The sequence below is a fragment of the Macrotis lagotis genome, chromosome 7 (assembly GCF_037893015.1).
Source record: "Macrotis lagotis isolate mMagLag1 chromosome 7, bilby.v1.9.chrom.fasta, whole genome shotgun sequence".
In the NCBI taxonomy this organism is placed as follows: domain Eukaryota; kingdom Metazoa; phylum Chordata; class Mammalia; order Peramelemorphia; family Peramelidae; genus Macrotis; species Macrotis lagotis.
Window position 1 is genome coordinate 119,542,449 of NC_133664.1, and position 15,992 is coordinate 119,558,440.

The following is a 15,992-nucleotide window of genomic DNA, read 5'->3' on the forward strand; positions in this document are numbered from 1 at the left end:
CTGGGGCTTATGATAGGTCAAATTCAATGTCATATTCAGTGAGGACAGCCCTCAGTTCTTCAGAATTCCAGAGCTCAAAAAATCCTCCAGCCTCTGCCTTGCCAGTAGCTGCAATTACTATGCCTAGCTAATAGCACTTTATCCATAGCATTTCATGTGATCTTCACAATAACTCTATAAGATATATACCTCTAAGTATTGCCACCTCTATTTTATAGATGGAGAAACAGGTTAGGACAAGTTAAGTGACTTGCCTACAGCCACAATTCCAGATCTGGCAATCTTCTATTGTCCCATAATGTTTCATTGATCCTGTCTGATCAAGAGCAAGCCACTTAACCTCTACCCCAGTTTCCTCAAAGGTAAAATAATGATAATAATACCTACCTCTCCAAGCTGTTTGAGGGACTGAATGAGAAAACATTTGTAAAGCACTTATTCCAGTGCAGAAGATAGTGGGTGCTAAATAAATGTTTATTTTCTTTGTTCCTTCCTCCTATTTATAGATAAGATGACTATGGATTAAAGAAGTAAAGTGACTTGGCCAGGGTCACACAGCTAGCTAATGATAAGCAAAATCTTAGCTTCCTATTACCCTACTAAATGTTCCTCCCCCTACACCTGTCTTATTTAACTGCATTGAATACTCAATAACTATCAAATGATGAATGAGGAAAATTTAGAATCATTAGGTACTGTTCTTCTCAAATCCTTTAAAAAATTTTTTGAACATTTATTTTTAGTTCTGAATTCTCTCCCTCCCTCTACCCTTCCCCTACCCACTAAGGTAAGAAATATGATACTCATTATACATATGGAGTGATGCAAAACATATTTCCACATTAGTATGTTACAGGAAAAAAGCAAGAAAATAAAGTAAAAGGAAGAAATAATTTCATCTACACAGAATCCACTGGTTTTCTTATCTGGAGGTAGACAGCATTTTTCATCTTGAGTCCTTTGCAATTGCCAGGGATCACTGTATTCACCAAAGTTGCTAAGTCTGCTTTTAACAGTTGGTTATTATTATTGTTATTATTATTATTATTATTATTATTATTATTATTATTATTGTAACTGTGTATAAAGTTGTCCTGGTTCAATAGTTCATCAATCTTCCTACTTTTTCTGAAACCATCCCCTTTGTCATTTTTTAGAGTACAGTAATATACATCACAATAATGTATCGTAACTTCTTCAGTCCTTCCCCAAATGATGGGCATATCCTCAAAAAGGGTTGCTATACATATAGGTACTTTTCTTTTTTTAGTCTTTGATTTCTTTGTGATATACATCTAATAGTGATATTTCTAGGTCAGAGGATATGTACTGTTTTATTGCCCTTTTGGGTAAAGTTCCAAATTATTCCCTCCAATGGCCTGGAATAATTCACAACTCCACCAACAATCCATTGGTATCTCAATTTCCCCACATCCCCTACAGCATTTGTCTTTTTCCTTTTCTGTCATGTTAGCCTATCTAATAGGTGTGGAGTAGTACTTCAGAGCTATTTAAATTTGCATTTCTTTAAACAATAGGGATTTAGAGTAATTTTTTGTAGGATTATAGATAGCTTTGATTCCTTTGTCTGAAAACTACCTATTCATATCCTTTGACCATTTACCAGCTAGGGAATGGCTCTTAATTTTTATAAATTAGATTCAGTTATCTATATATTTGAGAAATATCACATTATTAGAAAAATTTGCTATATTTGCTTTCCAGTTCCCTGCTTTTCTTCTAATTTTGACTGCATTAGTTTTGCTTATGCAATATCTTTTAAATTTAATACGATAAAAATAATCCATTTTATCTCCTATCATCCTGTCTCTTCCTTGGTCATAAACTCTTCCCCTCTCCATAGCTCAGATGGGCAATTTTTTCCCATGCTCTTCTAAATTATTTATTAAATCATCCTGTCCAAATCATGTACCCATTTTGATCTTATCTTGGTATGTTGTTCTGTGCCTAATTTCTCCCAGACCAGTTTTCCCAACTGTTTTTTTCAGGCAGTGAATTCTTTGGGGTTTTTTTTTTTTAGGTTTTTGTAAGGCAAATGGGGTTAAGTGGCTTGCCCAAGGCCACACAGCTAAGTAATTATTAAGTGATTTGAACCCAGGTACTCCTGACTCCAGGGCTTATGCTTTATCCACTGTGCCACCTAGCCACCCCCAGACAGTAAATTCTTGCCCCAATATCTGGGATCTTAGCATTTATCAAATTTTGGCTATTATGCTCATTTACTTCTCTATATATTGTTTACCTACTCTATTCTATTGATCAATCCCACTATTTCTTTTTTTTTAATTTAAGGCAATGGGGTTAAGTGACTTGCCCAAGGTCACATTTGAACTCAGGTCCTCCTGACTTTAGGGCCTGTGCTCTATCACTGTGCCAACTAGCTGCCCCAACCCCACTATTTCTTAATTAGTACTAAATCTCCTCAAGTTGTCAGGGTCAAGATTGATTTCTGAAATAGGTGAGAAATTGGACAAGAAAACTTTCATGGAAGATGAAGTTGGAAGGAATTCTAGAGACTATCCAGTTCAATGGTATCAAACAAATACAAACAGATCCTGGAGGCTGCATACTGACTTTAAGATACCCAATAAATTAACATTATCTATGTTGTATTGCATTTTTATCTATTTTAATAAACATTTCCCAATTATATTTTAATCTGGTTCCAGTGGCACTTAGGCAAGCCCTTGAGGCTGCTAGGCTGTGAGGTTGATACCTCTGATCTCATTCAGTTTTCTCATTTTCAAATGAAGAAACTGGGCCTAGAGAAATATAGTGATTTGCAGAAGCTCATCCTCACAATAAGCAGAATTGAGATTTTTAAAAACTAGCCTCATTTTCCAAATTCAGTACCTTTCCTACAATGATATACTACTCCAAAACAGAGAAGGGATTAGGGGAAGGTAAAATATTTAGGCACAAAAAGGGATTCTTTTAGTATATGGCAAGCAGGATAAAAAATAGTCTTATCTTTCTTTTTCCTTCTTTCCTATCCCTTTGCACAGATAGGGGAATACATATGGAATGGGTTTAAAACATGGTAAAGTTGGGTGAAGCCTACATTTCACATTAGACCTTGGACTCAAGGCCCATTTGCTGATTGGAAGAAAGCATGGCCTCACTTTCTCAGGATACTGTGTGGCCTTGAATCTGGCACTGACTTTTGGAGAGAAAGGAAACCTGGAAAGAAGGATCCCATGAGGGAAAGGAGGAGCCCTCAGGGTCTAAGCTGTCAGGTCAGCTTCAAAGCAGTCTTGAGGTGAGAGGAGTAAAGAAAGGAGAAAAGCTGATTTATTGGGATCTGATCAGGAATGTAGATGCTGGTGTGGGTAATATGGGGTGGTTGGGTTCCCAAAAAAATGTGAAGGGAGAATTGTTAGTTCATATTACAATGACTGGGGCCTAAGGGCAGGTATGTGCCCTTCCATATGTATTCCCCTATCTGTGCAAAGGATTTAGCCTCAATCTGATCAAAATCTGAGATTAGGCCAGGTATGCCCCACCTAGTTCTGAGTTAACCTAGGTCCGGGACCTTCTCCTTTGCATGTGCTGAAGGAGGTAGCAGTTCTTGCTCATTAGTATAATGAGTGGGGAGGGGAAAACACATGGGGAAGAATATCAATTAGATTTGTGATCCCAATCAATGATTGGCATGAAGGAGCAGGAACAAAGACTTTCAAAATGCTATAACACCTAGCAGTTCTAGATTTTGGTGGCTCTCTCCCCTTAAAAGAGGTATTCCATTTATTAAGAAGTCAATTAAAAAAAACATTTTAATCACTCTGGACTAAGTATTCATGAGCCATTTATAACACTGCTTTCATAGAAATTTCCAAACCCACTCCCCCCCCAAAAAATTATTGCTGCTCAGGAAAGGGCAGCACCCACTGTAAATGTGGTCTTCTTATTACTTTTTGTTGCTTTACTGTTTGTTTTGCATAATAGTCTATGTTCCCCAGCATAATGATGGACTTAGTTTGATAAAGTGGGGAACTGAAAAACCCAAACAGGACTTAACTTCAAAAATTACGAGTGTCATTTGGTGGGGGAAGACAGGAGGGTTATGAAAGGTAACATGGGAAAGGGAATAAAGATTGAACCTGAAAGTTAAGATGACTTGGGGTTCTGGAACTGTTTCTCATCTATATTGACTATATTGACTGTGCATGATCCTGGCCATGTGACTTTGCCTATTGGTAACTTTTTTAAGATCACAAGTCACAAAAACTCCTTAAAGTAGAAGAGGGTTCTGAATCTTCATTGATAAAAGAGGTTTACTAACGGGGACCACCCTGCCCTGGAGAAATTGCCAATCTTGTTGGAACAGAGATTCCAACAAATTGGACTACAAAAATTGTTATAAATGAGCATATTTTAAATGCCTAAAACTTCCAATCCCTTTGGGTATTTATCTTGTAGTAAGTCACATGTATTACTGTGAAGGCTTAAAAAGCTTTGGTGGAAACTAATACACAGGGGGCACAATTGTCACATTTTGCCTAAGGCCTACAAATAAATGATTTGAGTTGGTTCTGCTTCTGACTCCTTATTTCTGATTCTCTCAAAACTAGTCACCTCCAGTTGATTAAAGTACCAAACCTGCTGTTGTGTGTGCGTGTGTGGGGAATATGTATTTGGGGTGTGTGTGTGTGTGTGTGTGTGTGTATGGGGGTTTTGTATGTGCGCGTATGAAGTGTGTGTATAAGGGGGTAGCATAGGGATTTTGTGTGTGTGAATGAGTTTGGAGTGGGTGTCTGAGGGGTGTATGTGTATGTGAGTGTATGTGAGCATGGGGTGTGTGTGTGTGTGCAAGGAGAGGAAGAACAAGGATAATAAACTGCTAGTACCACTTGTTTTGACATGACCATTTTCTCTCATTTCTTCCAAGTCCGGCATTAAAGAAGCACCAAAAGGGCATTCATCAGGTTCTCTTCATCCAAATTTCACAAAAGGAAAAAATAAAGACAAGAAAAGCCACAGAGCGGGTTACTTACCTAAGGTGGTGGGGGGAAGGGGTGGGGGACGCGGTGATGGTAAGCGACCCCAGGAGTCCTGGCTCTCAGTCCAGCCTGCAGCTCTTACTTGGGGCTGGGGGCGGGGCTGGGGCTGGGCTGCCGCAGACTGGGAGCCGGAGCTGGGAGGACGGGAGGGAGCTGGGGCACACGGGCAGCCTGGGAAGACCCGCTCCTGCCTCCCGGGGGAGGTGAAGGGGAGGCGCGCCGGGGCAGGGCAGCGGGGAGGAGGGCTGCGGGGCCGCCGCGGGCGCGCCAACCCTGACCCTGGCAGTGCAGGGCGGCTGGGGCCAGATTCAGGAGACGAGGGGGAAAGTCCTCTGCAGGGCTGCCAGCCTGTGCCCTTAGGAGCCCCTCCTGGGGGGCGGGGGAGGGGGGCTCTAGTCTCTGTCCTTAAGGTTGTCTGAGGTATGGCCCCCCAGCAAACGTGTGTCTGTGTATGTATGTATGTGTGTGTGTCTGTATGTGTATGTGTATGTGCGTGTGTGTGTGTGTGGACGATGGGGGGTGGGATGGAGGGGGGAGGAGCCGCGGGCTGCCAGGAAACCAGTTAATAGAGAAGAGTTGACAGAGATCCAGCGGATAAGGCTTCCGAGTCCGGCTAATGAAGGGCTGACTCATGGGCTGAATCAGCCCGAGCCTCGCGGGGCCGGGGCGGGGGCGGCGGAGGAAATTACTCAAAGGAGCAAATGTTCAAGCGAGCCGGGAGGCCGGGGACACGGCGTGACTGCGAGCGCAGCCTGGGGGCGCGGGGCCCGGGGCCCGGGGGAGGAGAGGGGAGCCGGGGCCCGGGGCCCGGGGGAGGAGAGGGGAGCCGGGGCCCGGGGCCCGGGGGAGGAGGGGAGCCGGGGCCCCGGGGCCCGGGGGAGGAGGGGAGCCGGGGCCCCGGGGCCCGGGGGAGGAGGGGAGCCGGGGGCCCGGGGCCCGGGGGAGGAGGGGAGCCGGGGGCCCGGGGCCCCGGGGGAGGAGGGGAGCCGGGGGCCCGGGGCCCGGGGGAGGAGGGGAGCCGGGGCCCCGGGGCCCGGGGGAGGAGGGGAGCCGGGGGCCCGGGGCCCGGGGGAGGAGGGGAGCCGGGGGCCCGGGGGAGGAGGGGAGCCGGGGGCCCGGGGCCCGGGGGAGGAGGGGAGCCGGGGGCCCGGGGCCCGGGGGAGGAGGGGAGCCGGGGAGCCGGCTACATGGCCTCCAGCGGCGCGGACCTCCCGGGACCGGGGCTGCCGCCCGAGGAGGAGGCGGGCCGGCGGGGCCGGGAAAACAGGGCCACCGGGGCTCTCTTTTTCCTCTTTGGAGGGTAAGCCCCTCGAGAGCAGGCCATTCTCTCTTTTGCCTCTCTGTATTTCCCCAACTCCCAAAGGATGATGATGAGAATGGCTTCATTCGCCTCTTTGTCTATGTTCGGCTCAAAAATGACGAATGTGAGCAATGGGGACCAGTCACCCATCCCCCAAAAGAGCAGGCATGGTCTCATTGAGCCCTCTGTAGATGCCCAGCGCAGAGATGGTGATGAGGAGGCTGATTGTAAGCTCACTGGGGGCAGACATTACCTCATTAGCTTCTTTGCATGTCCCCAGCGCAAAAATTACTGTGAGAAATGGGGATCAGTCAACCCCCCCCCCAAGAAACAAAGCTTAAACAGGAGTGAAGGAAGTGTTTATTGGGATTCTAGCAAGAAGCAGGGAGAGAGTCCACAAAGCATCCACACTTGACAGAAGCAAGATCAAGCTTATTTACTGCTAGTTAATCCTATTCCTCCCATTAGAGCCAGGATCAGTCCAGGTTTCTCTAGGTTACAATTCTTTTTACCCTCCCCTCTTTATATATCTCCTCAATCATGCCTTCACATATATTGCATGTTATTATAATGAAACTTTTGCTTTTCCTTGGGTGGAGAATTTAATATGGGTGAGGTGACCATGCTATGACCCAGTGAGATTGATCAGGTCTTGGCTGGTTTGGGCCTTCCAACCCAAAAATTGGGGCCTCAGACTATAAACCTTATAGCACAGGACAGACTTATGGGTTACTACTCCATCAATTCTTTATTTGGCACCATCTGTGGAAGCAAAATTCCTCCTAGAATATGGCCCTATATCCTACAATGACAAGGATGATTATAAGCGGCTTGAGAGCAGGCATTACCTCATTTGCCTCTTTGTATATTCCCAGCTCAGTACATGATGATGAAGATGCTTATCCTTCTTTCTCACAGAAGACCAGGACATCAGGGAGGTGTTGCCAAGACGAGCAAATGAGTTGGATTTGAGTGAAGGGATGCTGTGCTGTCACCAGCCTCACTTTCTCCTCCAGATCTAACTGGATCCAGTGACCAGATATGAATCAGGATGACCAGAGATGACCCTAGATGTGAAACAATCAGGGTTAAGTGACTTGCCCAAGTTACACAGCTAGTAAGGGTCAAGTGTTTGAGTTCAAATTTGAATTCAGCTCCTGATTCCAGAGCTGATGCTCTATATCACCTAACTGCCCATTTGACACATAGTAGATGCTTCATAACTATTTACTTAAAATCAGTCAATAAATAAGTGGTTAACCCCTTTTTTCTTTTAAAGACTTGAAAGCATATCACATAAATAATCTAGCAAATTGAGATTTTTTTAATTATAAAAGCTTGACCAGAGATAATCATCACTTTGCAGGGTGGGAAACTATGGGAAAAAAAGTCTAAAGGCATATAGCAAATTCTTGGTAACCCCTCAGAGGTCCAGTCCTCAGGACTCACTCACCAGTCCCTGACTATGCCTATATACAGCTATATGGTGAGGTAGATAAGAGCACTGACCTTGGCAACAGGATGGGAATTCTATTCCAGTCTCAGACATTTGATACTTACTCAGCTGTGTGACCTTGGGGAAGTCACTTAACCTATCTTCAGTTGTCCTGACTCATATCTGGTCACTGGATCCAGGTGACTCTGGAGGAGAAAGTGAGGCTGGTGATTTAGTACAGCACCCCCTCACTCAAATCCAGTTCCTATGTTTGTCATGGAATCCCCTCCCTGATGTCATGGTCTTCTTCAATAACAAAGGACAAACAGAATGTCTATACACCAGCACAAAGCAGAAGCATGGAATGTGTGCCAACAATCAGTCCAATAATATTAGATAACAACTATACTCAAGGACCTAGACTAAGATTTAGAGATATAATGACAAAAATGAAACAGTCTGGGCGGCTAGGTGGCGTAGTGGATAAAGCACCAGCCTTGGAGTCAGGAGTACCTGGGTTCAAATCTGGTCTCAGACACTTAATAATTACCTAGCTGTGTGGCCTTGGGCAAACCACTTAACCCCATCTGCCTTGCTGCCTTGCAAAAAAAAAAAAAAAAAAAAGGAAGCAGTCTCTGCATTCAAGAACCTTACCTTCTAATGAGCGAGCAAAATATACATTAAGTTTATACTCTGGGATGACTATGTCAACTCTCATACAGGCAAGCCCAGTTCTGATAAAGCAGCTATTACTTCTTCCCTCAGGGATCTGGGCAAAAAGACTAACTTAGAAAATCTGTCACTTCACCAATACCCCAAAAGTGTGAAACTCCTAATTTCAAGAAGACTCCCCCAATTTAAAACATCTTTCCCTCTGGCTTCTACCTCTAACTTTAGCATTCCTGAGAAACTGGGTTGACCCACAGTTTATTCTTGTCTTTTATTTCAATTTCATCCTACTTCCTATCCTTAGAAGGGGTTTCCTCTCAGACCCAGCATTACCTTACTAGCACCTGTCAGCCCCATCTTGGCTTCAGTTGGGTATCTGACACATAACATCTGGAATAAGTGCTAAAATCACATTATCAACCTGCCATACTCTGCATATGTTCTTGGAGTTGTTTTTGCAATGTAGGGTCTGGTTGACCCATCCGTAGTTTCTTGCCTGGAGGCCATGTGATCAATGGTATGCATGTTGATGGCCTGGCCCTCTAGAAAATGTTTGCAAGTGGGGGATGTGGTAGCAAGAGAGAAGCTAGTAAGATCATGAATAAGGAGAAAGAGGTTAGAATCAGGAACATGGTATTCTAGTTTTGTTTTTTTTTACTCACTGGAATGATCGAAGTGTGGCCCAAGCTCATTTTGAATATTGTACTGCATATTTCATCAACACAACCTAAAAGTACTAACAGTGTCCATAGATCTGGGTTGTCTGCCTTCTGGTGTAGTCCAACTAAAACAATCTCAAAGGGTCTAAACCTCTATGATTTCATTCAGTTTTCTATCTCCAATGTATCTCTATGACTCAAAGTTTTCCAAAGGCCTTGAAATCTAGGTCACATATTCTTAACCCAAACCCAGCATAGTTTTTGAAAAAAACCTTGTTTCCTTACTGCAAAGAGAATGACAAGGTTTGTGTTGACCAAAACAAAGCATAAAAATCATGGGCTGGTGTGCAGAATCATGAATCCTAGGACTTTAAATTTAGAGTGGAACAGTTCATCTAGTTCAACTCTCCTCATTTACTGAGAGGTTAAGAGACTAAAGAAAGAACTGGAAACAGGTGATGACAGTGGTTTGCCTACCTGATTTACCTAGGCCTTTGTTGTTGTTTTTTCCCTTTCTTTATTTGTATGTCAATCAGGGAGCAGTCTGGGAATGAGGGCAATCTCAACTCTTTAAAGGTTTGGATGGGGAGTAAAATTTCTGAAGTAGGGTTTAGGATCCCAGGCTGACAAATAGGGATCTCAACAGAAATTAAAAGGAACTTTTTTTCAGAGTTAATGTATATAAATCTAATATAAATTTAATTTTAAATTGTCTTCATCATTATTATTAAATTATCTGGGACAAAGGGCCTAGTATTCCAGGAGCAGGGGGGAGGGGGAATAGTCAAAAGAATAGCTGTAATGCCTGGATCTTTCTGATGGAATTTGCTGACTCCCTGGCAGGGTGTGACGACTCATTTGTGGTTGTTGTTCATTGTATCCCATTCTTCTCTTTGTTACTCCATTTGGAATTTTCTTGGCAAAGATATTGGAGTGGTTTGCCATTTCCTGTTCCAGTTCTTTTTATAGATGAGGAAACTGAGGCCAACAGAGTTAAGTGACTTACCTGGGGTCAGAAAGCTAGTAAGTGTTTGAAACCAGATTTGAATTCAAGATGATGAGTCTTCCAGAGTCTAAGCCTAGCAATCTATCCATTATACCACTTAGCTGTCCATGATGACTTATAGACCTAGACCCTACATTAACAATTTTACTTCTCACTGTCAGGGAGAGACTTTCTAGGCACAGCATTCTAATAGGAAGCATTAGAGAGCCCTGAAGAGACTATATGTTTCCCCAGAGACTATTCTCTTAGCTGATGTCCAGCACATGGTAGCAGAGAGCAGCATGAGAACCTCACTAAAGGACACTGTAATTGTCCTGTAACAGTGACATAAATATACTCGGGTTTTGTGTTCTCCTTTACGTGCATTCCCTTGTCATATATGTAATGCTTTGTGATCCAATGATACTAGAGTTCTGTGAATAACCCCAAAGCTTTCTTTTAACTTAATCTTGCAGTTAGTGGGGGACACTATGCTCTCCAGAAAGGCTGTAATGTCTCTTTGGTGGCCAGGAAGGTGAAGATGCCACACCCATCTGATATGTGGTTAGAAAAATGAGTACTGAAGAGTATTTCCACCCTCAGGCACCCCTTTGAAATTTTTGGTCCAACAACCCCCAAAACCAGCCAATAAGACCTTGGGTCATAGCTTGTTATCCCTAAGAAGATTTAACCTTCATCCATAGTAAAGGCTAAAAGCCCCTTATAGTCTTCTTACAATTGAGATCTTCTGTTTCTGACCCCAGGGTCACATGGGTAGTCTCCAGTCTTGAATTATGACCCTCCCAACTTTCATCACTTAGAGTTTTGTTGTGTTGCTCCCCCAATTCATCACTCTCCTAGTCTTGCTGACCTGTGCCTAGCAACTGCTGACTATGGTAAGTGTTATTGCAATGCTAATAACTTGGCCCTTGAGTGACATTTCCTTCTGGCTAATAATAGAAATAATATCATCAACTACAATAAAATAATAATATTTACATAGAACTTACTATGTACCAGATCCTGTACTGACTGCTTTTCAATAATTATCTTGATCCTCATATTAACCCTAATAGGTAGGTGCCATTTTACAGATGAGAAAACTGAGGCAAAAAAAAAATTTAGAGACATGCTTAGGGTCACATACCTAGTAAGTGTTTGAGTTTGAATAGGAACCTAAAGCTTCCTAAATCTAGATGCAAACCTCTCTCTATTGTGCCAGGCAGGTGCTGCTGGTACCCAGTGTAGCAGGTCTAGATTAGTGGTAGGCAGTATATGAGATATTGTTTAGAGTTAGGACTAGTATCCACAGCAACTGCACTGTTCTGATGAGTATGGGGCTGTGACTCAGGATGTGCATACAAGAGCAATGGGTCATAATACAAGGGCTATGTCCACCTACTTTAGCCCATGAATTCTGATCAGGATTGGGATTAGATTTGAAACTCATTCTTTCTGCCACACATTGGGCACTTCTTCAATGAACCCTATTTCCTGCTCCTCAAGAATTGTCTTGTTAGCAGAGGAATTGGATAATGTTCAAAAGACCTGGCCTTATGTGGTAACTTTATATGAGCTCTTCACATAGCTTCTCTGATCATAAGTATTCTTTGTGTACTATTGTCTGGTAACCTATAACAAAGTATAACCCATATGTGCATTAAGGGGATTCTTTTTGTGTCCCTTTATTTACTAAGCTATTTGATTTCATATCTTTGGCTTTGAATTAATATGTTCTCTAGTTGACTAATAAAAGTAAACACATTGGTGGTTGGTTATATTTTGAATAGTTATTCACCCATAGAGCATATCAAACTTAGAGAAGTTTTCTGGGGGCTCACATATGAGGAGGAACCCATGTTGCTACATTTTAACCCCTACTTAGCTAAGTAGCAAATATATCACTAAACCCCATATTCCTCACAGACAAAACATGCCTCATCCCTTCCATTCAGTGGATGCTAAGAAGGATCATTAGTGGAAAGGGACCTCATTATTTCAGAAACACTGTTTAATGGTGAGTTTCCTTTACTTTCTCCCATTTTAGAAACTTAATTTCTTCTGTTTATACGTTCCTCTTTTTATGTCTTTATGTCCTTTTAACTATAGTGGTATTATAAATATATATTTACAATTAGTATACATTTTTAATTTTTATTGGTATCTTTTTTTTAAGTTTTTTTGGTAAGGCAAATTGGGGTTAAGTGACTTGCCCAAGGCCACACAGCTAGGTAATTATTAAGTGCCTGAGACTGAATTTGAACCCAGGTACTCCTGACTCCAGGGCTTTATCCACTGTGCCACCTAGCCGCCCCAGTATCTCTCTTTTATTTTTTTAATATCACTGACATTATTTAAGGTTTCCTTTTCCTTTTGCCCTCCTGGAAAGTCATTTGCTATAATAAAAAATAAAAAAATTTGAAAAATAAAAAGTTTCACAAAACTAATCATCATTAAAAATGTTAGCAGTTTCAACTAAAGTGCCAAATAAAATGTCATCTTCTTAACTCCTCTTAATTCTAGTGCCTTCTTTCTGTTAAATTTTTCTTTTTTTATCCTGTATGTAGGTTATTTGTATGTTTGCTTACATGTTGTCTGCCTTAGTAGATTGTGAGTTCCTTTTAGATAGAGCCTGTCATATGCTTCTTTGTGTAATGCCTGCTACATAATAGATGCTTAATAAATGTTAATAAATGTTGACTGATCAAACAGATTGAACAAGGTACTAAAAACTCTAGGTCAGGATTTTTTTAAAAAATTTTTTATTTGACCCACTACATGAAGCTGCCTCTCCTATGCCACTTTGAAGGAAGGAAACATCATTTAGCATCTTTGGGAAACTTCATTGTCTGTTCTCTTAAACTTTCTGGGCAAATAACTTGTTGGAACCTGAAGTTTTATACTGCATTTCCTGAGAGTGATGGCCCAAGGCAATGTACTACTCTTCTAGGGGATACTTTGAAAGAACAGACCTGAGGCAGTCATAATTTCCACTTTGGTCACATTGGGTTGGACTTTGAAAATTGTGACTGACAGTGATAAACATGTACCCTGAAAGACAATAATGGGGCCAAGACTTTAATGGTTAAATAACGCTTTCATTTCAGCTCTCTTTCTTACTAAGCCAACAGAGCAACATAAATATGAGCTCTGAACAAGAAAAGTATCAGACCTAAACTGTCCAGGAGTACCTAGGCAAATGTTAGTCTTCCAATGGGTTCTCTTTATCATTCCATTCCATTGTTCCTTTTCCCTGTTTAAAGTCTCACTCCCCTCCCTGGAAATTGAGAGCACTAGCTTCCTTTAAAATGTCAGCCTGAAAAATAAAGCAAAACAGAGCACAATCCAAGAGCTCCCCCAAAGTCTGATTACCCAACTGGTCACCACATTGAAGGTTTCACAAATAAGGCAGTCAGTTGGATTTTGTTAGGTTTACCTCTGAAATCTGTTCTGAGTCTCCACCCTTTGGAGAACTCATTTCAGTGGTAAGAAATAACAACATTGTTTGTTCCCAAAGAGCGGAAAGTAAACCCACAATGGGCTAAACAAATAGTTGAATGCAGAGAGGAAAATCCATTCTGTATAGCAATTAATCTTTGGGAAGTCTGAACTACATAAGACCGAACAGGAGCCCAGAGAGAGAGAGAGAGAGAGAGAGAGAGAGAGAGAGAGAGAGAGAGAGAGAGAGAGAGAGAGAGAGAGAGAGAGATCGAGAGAGAGAGAACCTAAGAGAAAGACTTTCCAGGTATGTTGCTATTGTCACACTTCACAGAGCAGAAAGATGGAGTGTGCTTCTTCACACATGTAAAGAACTCCTCTGCCCTTCACATCCTAAGCAAGGGAAACTCAATTCTTTATGGTTCTCTTAATGACCAAAAAAAAAAAAATGTGAAAATTTCCTACTTGTGGTAATGCATCTTGTTTTCCACCAGTCCCTAAGGGATGCTTTAAATAGCATCAGTAAGCATCAGAATGAATTAGACAGCAAATGTAGGTTAGCTTTATTTAGACAGATGAAGACAAGCAGAGAAAGTTGTCTGGTTCAAGGGTAGTGCAAACCAACATGGCAGCAATCCTTAAAAAAATGGTTAAGTTACAATGGAGAAAGGTATGCTGGCAAGAGGAAAATTCTCTGTATCACCAGAAGAAATAGATACATTCTTCTTCAGTTCTCATGACCAGAAAATAGGAAGTATTGCTAGGACTGTAAAACCTGAAATCTCAGAACAGTTCTACCACTGAAAAAAATTATGAAGCAAACTTCATTCATCTATCTTACCCACATTCCTATTTGTTCCTCTGAATATGTGTTCTTGGTGTGATTATCCCATCAGGGATAGTGCACTTCCCAGAATGCCCAGATGAAGGAGGCTGTTTATGGGAATCATCTGGAGAGTCCAGACACTTAGAGACTCATGAACTCATTGAATGCTACAATTGGAAGTAGCCTTAGAAATCTTCTCTAATTCAGTCTCTCTTATTTTACAAATGAAGAGACTGGAGCACAGAGAGATTAAACAACTCAAGAGTCACTGCGTCTTCCACTTCTCTGATTTTTAAAGCATCCATCTTAAAATACAAGGTAAATAATGTTCATAGATGGGGCATCATTAGAAGTATAATATCCTAGACAGAGAAAGCAAACCCTCTTCCCCCCACCCCCACCCCCAAAAAAAAAGAACTGTGAAAGGTAGGAACCTTCCTGTTCTATGCCTAGGATTTCTTTTAGAAGATGGGAACAATTTCTGAAAGAATTTCTGAATGATGAACAATATAGTTAAGATGAAGACATTGCTACTTGGTCTTTGTACCTCCAAAAGATATCCCTCTTACAATGTAGTAAGTAAACTCATTTCTCACTTGTTTCAGATTTCTCTTTCTTTTGGGTTGGTTTCAGAAAAATTTGGGAAGATCTATATGAACTGAGGCAGAGCAAAATGAGCAGAACAGGAGAATAATTTGCATAATAATAGCAATATTGTAAGGATAAACAACTATGAAAGACTTAGTAACTGATTAGTGAGCCACCATAAATTCAAAGGATTCAAGATATAAAAAGCTATTCACTTTCAGATAGAGAACTGATGGACTCAGAGTGCAGATTAAAACATATTTTTCCTTTTTTTGTCAGAACATGGCTTAAGCAGAAATGTTTTCACACAACCATGTAAGTATAATGAGTATTGTAAATTTTACTTTCTAAATGGGTGAAGGAGGAGGAGGGAGAAAATATGGAACTGAAAATAAAATTTGAAATAAATAATGTTAATAAAATCAGAATTGTGTATAAAATATTTCTTCATTTTCTGCAGCATCTAATGGGGAAAAACTGGTTTACATTTGGAAGAAATTGGCCTACATTTGTAAATACTTGCATTAAATGAAGAAATACAGTAATATGCAAAGGGGAGAGGAGCTTGTTATCGTTCTCAGAAAGTCTTCCATTTTCAGAAGGCTGAGAAAAGACTAAAATGAAGCATTGGGAGGCCAGCAGAAACTGCTGATTACAGCAGCTCAGACAATGAGAATGATTGGGCTACAGAACATGTAGTAAAAGTTATATTCAGATAGTTCTATGGGAGTGTTTTTCTCCCTCACTTTATTATCTATCAGCTTTAATCCTTTTCTGAATATCAGTGCTTTCTGTATCTTCTTGAGCCTGTGAAGGACATCCAGATGAGAAAATAAAGAATCTGAACTGGAAATAATCTTGGGGATCCTCTAATTTAATCTCTACCTAAAATGTGAATCTTCTTTCCAAGATCCCTGAAGAATCACTATCACTATCAGGCCTCTGCTTGAAGGTCTCTAGAGGGGAAAACTTACTGTTTCTAGAAATAATAGACATCATCTTTCCCCTTTTATTGAACTAAAAACTGTCTCTCTGTGGTTTCCACCCACTGTTCCTAGTCCTGTCCTGCCC

General features: G+C 41.5%; 1 protein-coding gene across 7 annotated transcripts in view; it reads right to left on the reverse strand.

Annotated features, from left to right (window-relative positions):
• Positions 1-15,992, reverse strand: part of MKLN1 (muskelin 1) — a 377,184-nt gene that overhangs the window by 319,099 nt on the left and 42,093 nt on the right. For 2 of the 7 annotated variants that reach the window (XM_074193673.1, XM_074193676.1), the window contains exon 1: positions 7,170-7,433. The gene's annotated coding sequence lies outside the window, so the exon portion shown is untranslated. Of the gene's footprint in view, positions 1-5,015; positions 5,108-7,169; positions 7,434-7,881; positions 8,037-15,992 lie in introns of those variants that run through there. The other 5 variants (XM_074193677.1, XM_074193679.1, XM_074193674.1 and 2 more) reach the window with 4 other exon arrangements.